Raw genomic sequence first — 8253 nt, 5'->3', positions numbered from 1 at the left:
AGATGCCTGTGGACCGTGCAACAACATGATTTAAAAAATGCACTGAAAAATAAAGTAGCCACCTCTGCGACCCCAATTCAAAAGCCATATCACATTGGCTTTCTGTAAACTCCTCCAGAGGCGCTCACATATTCATTAAGAATTTCGGAATTCAAGCCGTTATTATCGCATAATAGTTTACAAAACATATCCAATCAGTAATAAATTGCCATTACCACTGCACTAACGCTTCACTGCAAGCACTTTTCATGCTACGTTGTAAATTTAGAAGAAAGAAAATGATGTATATCGATTAAATGAGTGTCCACAGTAGCACGCGCTCAGCAACAAATGAAGAAATAACATGCAGGCGCGACACAAAGTTAGCAGGAGAAATGTGACCTCTTATGGTAAGCTAATCACAAACGAGAAAATTAGCTTTGCCTGCTATTATGAGCGCCCCTCGCCGTTGTCTCTCTCGCTTTTTTCAGTTTGGCGTAGTGCACATACATTCTTAGTTTTCTCCAAGTGGTGTTTTGCAGTAAAAGCTTAGCGCTCGCTCTTTCTCTTTCAGCAACGACTGAACGCTGCGAGATTCCATCCTAATGAGAAACGACGCGGCACACATGGAAGAACTTAATTACGTGCCTGCCGCGTACAACATTGCTTTTCCATGCTGCAAAGTTATGTGTGACCGTCGCAGCCACAAGCAACATTCCTTGTTTTAATCTACCTAGTTCCTCTGCATTACACTTTTTTCTGTTGCAGCAGCCGAGGAATAGTAAACCGCACAGCCCACTACCCTAAACGCCACGGCAAGCCGCTGAAATGAGCACGTTAACTTGTCTTCTTCTCGCACCTAGAGTTTACGCATGAAACTGATGCTACCTGTCACAACAAAGCAGTCCATGGCAGCAGCTAGATCCACAATCCTTTCTTGTCATCTAACTAAGCCTTGCATAAAAAGCTTAATATGGTGGTATGGATATTTTATTTATTCTTAATTATGTCGCCCTAGACAGCAGCCTGCCCCACATACCGAAGCGGGGCCTCTAAGCCATCACCTTCATAGCGCTACTCCACGACAACACCTCTCGTACTAGAAGATGACATAGTGTCATACGACTGGGGCAACTCAACGGAACCACCCTCTCAATTAAAAATTTGTTCGCAATTCCTCTGTGCTTTCTTTACTTGACGTTAACTTCGAAGACAGCCCAACTTTCATCATTTTAGATTTCGATGCTGCAACCAGCCTGAAGAGCACTCTTTCTTGTTTTTGAAGACGCAAGAAATGTATACATAGCTTGCACGTGACGTCCCTTCCGCCAGATCAAGCGCTGGCCGCCATGCTATCGAACCAATCGGCTGTCCCCAACCGTCCGCCTTGTGATGCCTGACAGCTCCTGGTACGCTTCGGGCTATTTTCTTATTCTTTGAGGCGCAATTCCTACCCTACAGAGGAATGAGTCACTGAGTGCATGCTGCTACTCTGAAATCATTCCATCGGCGCGTGTCCGCTACGCAGGCAAAGAGAAAATTTGCGACGATATGAGTCCGTAAACGCTACGATCGGGAGTCGACCCGTCGATGGGCTTTGATTTGTTCCCGGAAGTGACCTACTAGGATATCATGTACTGTTCCAGCTTTGTGACGTTGGAGGAAATGAAAGCCCTGAAATCATTCGAGGCACACAAGGATTCCTCCAGCAGGTGGGTGAGGAGCCTTTCTGAGATGCGCCTAGTAGACGAAAAGCTCGGCCTCGGCGCGCATTTTTCTCTGCCGTCGTTGCTCGCTGCTGTCGTGGCGATCCGAACCGGCTTCCATAGTGCTGTAGCCAAGATGCCGCGACGCGGGACCCAGTCCGAGTTTGTGTTGTCAAACAAATCGGCTGGCGTCGATCAAAACAGCAACATTCAGTTCAGGGTGTAGCCATTGCTTCCTCTTATCTGTCGCAAAGTGCGCTCCGCGAACGAGTAAATCGCGGTTGTCGGGGTTCAAATCGTCGCGCTTATTGCAAGCCAGCCACAGCCGCGCTGATTCGTACGAGTCTTGGAGCGCTCGAAATTGCATGCCTACAATTATCTTACGAATGCGAAAGAAGGTCATGTTAATCGACTTCTTTCGCCTGGAGCTGCCGCTACGGTTGGTGCCGCCAAAGGTGGCACACAGAAACATATTGAAGCTACGAATGGACGAGAATGAATACGAGCTAGCAGAAATGACGGCGGTTCGGCAGCATGGCCGAGTGGCATCCTACGGCTGCCGGATATGACGTCGGTGCAAGCTATGTATACAGTTAATAACAAGTTAGTATTTAGTCGATACCTGTATAAAAGCTCTGTTAACCACTATTCTATCTGGAATGAATAACTGGAACAACCTTGCTTACATATTGAATTATTATATGCGTCCTATTAGCAGTGTTCTGGCTACTAAAAGAAGCTCCAGTGGCCGTATTTTCTAACGTCCGGTTTCAGTTTCCTTTCCTTTGGTTATCTAATGTTTCGTGCCTTATAAGTGACGTTAGCCGTGGTAGACGATTCTATATTTATGTTTTCAAAAACACGCTCTTGGGCCCATTAATTTGCATAAACACGTTCAATGTTGCCAATCTAGGCGCCATATTTCCGAAGCGCCAACTTCTAGCCCCACAGCAGCGCTCTCTTACTGGCAGGCTCTGAACGCGGGTTCTGAGTTTTCGCTTAAGTCGTAACTACAGCAACGCTTCCATGGAAAAGGCGACATGTAAAATGGTTCTTCTGAACGGGTAAGCTTCGAATAATCTTAGCGGAACTTGTATATTTTTGTTGTTCAGATGAACTCAAATACGAGGCTACCTCCAGTCACGTACCGCCTTAAACAAAGAAATGACTGGTAGTGGGATCCTGAACCGAAAACCGAAACCATATTTTTTTTCTCGGTATTATCTATGCATAAAAAAAAGAAAATGATGCTCCCCTGAAACTTTTCCTGGCAGCACTGGCTGACAAACAACCACGATGAACGACCAAGCATGCTTAATTACTCGTGGAATGCCTTGTGAACAGAAAAAAAAAGGTATCTGCAGGGGCGTCAAAAGAAAACATTAAGCCAGAATCTGTAACCATAAGCAATCGAATGCAGTCTGGAATAATTTTCCCCATCCCGACCACGCCAGATAACCAGCCTGGAAAAGAAATGAGGTGGAGCAAGAAACAAAAAGTAAACAAATTAATTCGGTAATTTTGTTTTCCCAATACGGAAAGTTTAAACAGTCCTCGCTGAAGCTGAGGAATTTCGAAGAAAGCAATATAGCGACACACGGCATGAAACGATCGCTGAAGCACCGGGCATGAGAATAAAAAGATTTGCAAATAAAAAGACCGGAGAGTGCGGCCCGAAAACGGAAGCTTGCACAAACAGCGCGGGTGCTCCAGCTTATGCTAATTTATATTTATATGCTAACATACGTCATACCGAGTCTGGTAATGCTTTTTGTCGCAATTATTTTGCAACCTGCTTCGTGGGCATCGTGGGTTCATGGGACCAGTGAGCGGCTAAAATATGATGGAGTTAGCAGAAAAGTACTGAAGGCAATACAGTTTAGGTCAAGGATACTTACGTTAGCTTATTGCCCTGATTTCAAGATTCCTCTTCTCCGTCAGGTGCCAACTTTGAAAGGACTGGACAGTAACATCTAGCGAGTGGTGTTTAGAATTCCATGTTTGCCAAAAACTGCATGAATTACATTTGCGCCTAATAAGCTTGGATACTTTCCCGTTCGCTTTCTGGACGCCATCATGCACAAAATTGATTTTCGGATACTGAATTTTGCTGCGAAAGCAACACTACGCTAGTCGCCGAGCCATTCCGTGGATCCGAGGAAAGGCCATACTGCGCTTGCGCGAGAAGCAACGTCCCACGGCGCACAGCTTCCGCGCCGCCGCCGTCGCTGCGCGAGTGACTCAGAGGTGCCGTTGGTGCGCTCGCCAGTTGCGCATGCGCAGTAGCGGCGCATAGCTAGCGTGCCGGGGCCGCCGCCGCTGTCGCGCGCACTCCATCGCCTCTCTCTCTCTCTCCTCGTTGCTTTCGCAATCCTCCAGGTTTAACCAGAGCTAAACTACTGCCAATTTTTTTGTACACTAAATTTCGTCATTATGAGGTATACTTTGAACACATCAGACGGCCTGTTCCTTCAAACAAAAGAAGTAAATATCATTAGGCCTAGTAGGCTATTTTGCCCCTATAGAGAAGGAACTTTTCTAAAGAAGCTAAATGAAGGAAGTATGTGCATTTTGGACCTCCAATCGCCTGCATTCAAGCTCTTTGTTATTATTCTTGACAGCTAAGAAAATTTGACGCACAATATTAATACTGCAGAAGGTCCTAAATTTATACAACTCTCTTCGGAACCACGAAGAGAAAAGTGAGTGGTCTGAATTCAATATATGCCGCAAGGAGAGCAGCCATTACGTAAATATTGCAAAAATGAAGCGAAAAAGAAAATTGTGAGACTGCAAATCACAAAAATCACACGGTACGATAATATTTTTAAATCAGAGCAAATAAACAACAGGCATCAATATTGTAAATGTTTATTAAATAACAAATTTAAATTGTAAATGTACAAATGTAAATGCAAACAGCACGTGCCAGAACGTATGCTGTTTGTAGGCACACTGCCACGCAGAACCTCAGTTCAAAAGTGCGAACGTTTTCGCTGTCTAAAAATGCCCTCTTTTTCCTTTTACAGTTGTAATTAAGAATTAAAAAAAATCGAGCGGTAGCAACCTACAATGTCATATTAATTTGGGCGCTTTTCTTTTAACGACACCAAAGCTTGCAGTTTTCAACATATTCCAAGTTCCAGGAGCTTTAAAAGAAAGTCTGTGCACATTTTTCTTCTCGTCACAATACCGGGGGTCTTATGCAGATATAATTTCCGTGAAGGCATATTGGCATGCCAAGGCACGTCTTTACTTCATTAGTTGCCTCTTGCGTCGGACGTGGCTGAAATCAGGTCGGGCGAGGAGAGAGAGAGAAAGGAATTTTAATGAGGGAAAGGTGGAGAGGTCGGCCGGTGGTAACATGGCCCTGGCCTGCTACTCCACACAGGGGAAAGGGAAGAGGAGGAAAAGGAAAGTGCGAATGAAGGCTTCGAGCCCTGAGTAGGCGCATGATGCCCACGTCCTCGAAAAGCCGGGATTACTTGCTACGAAATTTGCCCATACTATCATCTCTGTACCGAGCGCAGACAAATAGCGTCGCCAAAGCAGGTGTCTATCTTCATAAAAAAAAACGTGAACCTCGCTCTTAATCGAGCCTGGTTAGTTAAATTCCATAGCAGCGAATATATTTGTTCTTTGCATGGAACCTTCCGTAGTTGACGAGCACTCAGCTCAAACTAAACTCATTTCGAATATACACTGGAAATATTCGAGACGTTCGAAACTTGAAAAACTGGCTTAATTATTTGTGAAGGTTTAGAGAGCCTTTGTTTTTCGATCATGTCTTCCGCCAGCTCAGGGGATAAAGCTGTCAAAAATGTTCCAAAGTCTCTCATTGACAGCTTTTCTTACCTCAGTAGACTGGCAGATTTAAAACTGCGTTTCAGAATACTTAACGCATGCAAAGGCGAAACGCGACATTATTGATTTTACAAAGAACGAATAATCTATCCAGCAAGTAGCATGTGCGATGGCTATGTAGATACTCTCTCGGCCTCGCCGGATTTTATGAGTGGATTTGAGTTGTTTTCATAGTCCAATTGCTCTCGTCTAAGTTGTATTGGTGACTGATGGCTCCTACAGTGTGTTGTAAATATCCCGCGCACGTTCCCGCAAACGTACTTAAGCGAACATATACTGACGGCCAATCCCAAATGACCTTTGTTCTTAAAGGCGCAAGGTTGCACGTTATGTTTCAAATTGATGAACGAAAACGAATAAGAAATGCGTAACTACTGCCAGCTCTTTATTAGAAAACAAAAGGTTATTGCATCACTCTTTCAAGGTAGATGTTGTTGCTGAAGAATTACAACGTATATATTTATATTTTCCATTCAGCGTCACCTAGATATATTGCCTTAAACACGTTCGAACTTCACGTCCGGTATTCTATCCTAGCGCTGTTTTGTCGCGAAACAATGACGTCCAATGAAAACGTCAAGCTGGATGTTTATTGTTAGCTGCGTGAAGCAGTGATAGATGACGGCTGTCAGACGAGAAAATGTCAACCGCACAACGTCTGGAAATGTGACATCCGTGGTCTTTGAGGTCACGCAAGGTCACGCCAGTTGTTTGTAAAAACAACAGGCCGATCAGATATCAAGCAAATGGTTTACTGATATTTTCTCATTTCTTTCCTTCGTGGGGCCGAAAGTGCGATCTCTTTTCACACTCAATATAAATGGTTTGCAGAACGCATCTGTCGTGACGAAAAGGGTCAGCAGAGAATAATGGTGAATAATGGCGACAGCGTCTGGACACAACAAACGATCGCTCCCACCGAATCCGATACCATTGCCCGTACGCACAAATCATGTCCAGAAAACGATCAGAAACGTACTCAGCAGCTCGAACATAAAACGTGTCAGGAGAATGGGCATTGGTTCTTGAGGCGTTGACTTTTCACTGGTGCTTGTTAGAGGGGTACCACGTTTTGTTGTGCAGCCTCTTGCCGCACGGTGTGTGAAAGCGTGTTTATTTTGTAAAGCTTAAAATTCAATCTAAGTACCACTGAAGCAGTTCTAAACAACGAAAGCATAGAGCACATACCTTTAGATCACAAATCAATGAACATTCGAGAGAAATATAGTTGCTAAACGTACCACAAAACGAACAATCCTTCAAAAGCTGTTTCCTATTTTGTGAGACTTTTCATATTCCCGCCTTTTTTTTTTGCATTGACATGACGTCATTCCCACCGCTACCACGCCATGGTAGTTGCTATGCGGTTGGATACTTTCAGCGTCACGAACGTCAAGTTTTAAGAGAGAGTGCCCCTAAACCGGTAGTAATAAGACTACCAAACAGTAACCAAATCATACCCGTAATAGATGTAACTAACTAAAGCCAACCAGACTTCTCGCCTTACCGAACACGTAGTGACTGCGAATTTGTAGAGCGCCTCGCCTCCCCTAACAAGTTTCCACATTAGCAGGCCACATTTGGTAACACACCATGCTGTCGCTCTAACAAGAGCGGTGCCCCGAACCAAAGCCTCAAATGCGATTAAGGCATCGTACAACAGCGGTGTATACGGTTATATAAAGACTGATTGAGATTCAATGTGTCTGAAAATCATAACTACATTTATGATGGGAGCTTGTAGAGCTCGCCAAATGATTTCGATCGGAACGTTTTATTAGCCGCACTGTTAGAGAGATGGTTTTGGCAGGCATGCCTTAATTATCTGGGAAATCGTTTTTCTAGTGAGCAAAGCTTCGCCACAACGATATTCTTACTACAGACTATCTTAACGTGGAAGACTTTTGGCCCGTATTGCTTGTGCAGCAACGTACAATTTTTTTTACTACGTTCCCAAAAACGAATGTCCTCGTTATGTTTGCTGTAAATAAAAAAATAGTTAGTCTTATTCTACATCATATCATTATTTCTCTCATGTCAGCTGAGTTAGGGCAATCCACGTATCATATTTCTCCGCAGGAGTAATAGGCCGGCGTTATTAGATAAATGGAAGCTTCCAAGACAGACGCAGCTCTCGGGTAGTTCCCGCCGTAATTTTGGTGACAGCTCCTTGACTAGGGACCTGTGCAATAAAAAAAATCGCGCGCTCATGAGACCATTTATAGTGAGCCAAGCTATCAGCGCTTGTATTCCCGCTGGCATCGACAAATGAAAGCGCCACCCCGCCATCGGCCACCAAACAGCACTTTTGTTGCTGATATACCACGTAGGAGGCCAATCCGAGACACCCTGCTTGGTGCACTCTTATCGAAGAACGAATAAAGTCTGCGTGATCCCTTTAGTGAAGAAAGTCTGATTGATTATTACCAGAACTGAAATGAAATTGCGGGAAAGTCTATATAGCTGTATAGTCTATATAAGCTGCGAGAAAGTCTATATAGGACAAACGGGCCGATGCTTTAACGACCGACTCCGAGAACACAACAATAATTATGATAATCTGCGCAAGAGAAACATACGAGAAGGAAATCTCGCTGTGCACTGCAGCGACTGCAATAAGTGCATACCACGGTTCCTGGACACAACGATTTTAGGCAGAAGCAGCGATCAGACCACGAGGGAGATTATCGAGGCAAAAGCCATC

Source organism: Amblyomma mixtum, chromosome 6, assembly GCF_055824585.1.
Source record: "Amblyomma mixtum isolate Tamu chromosome 6, ASM5582458v1, whole genome shotgun sequence".
NCBI classification, from domain to species: domain Eukaryota; kingdom Metazoa; phylum Arthropoda; class Arachnida; order Ixodida; family Ixodidae; genus Amblyomma; species Amblyomma mixtum.
This window is presented reverse-complemented; position numbering follows the sequence as displayed.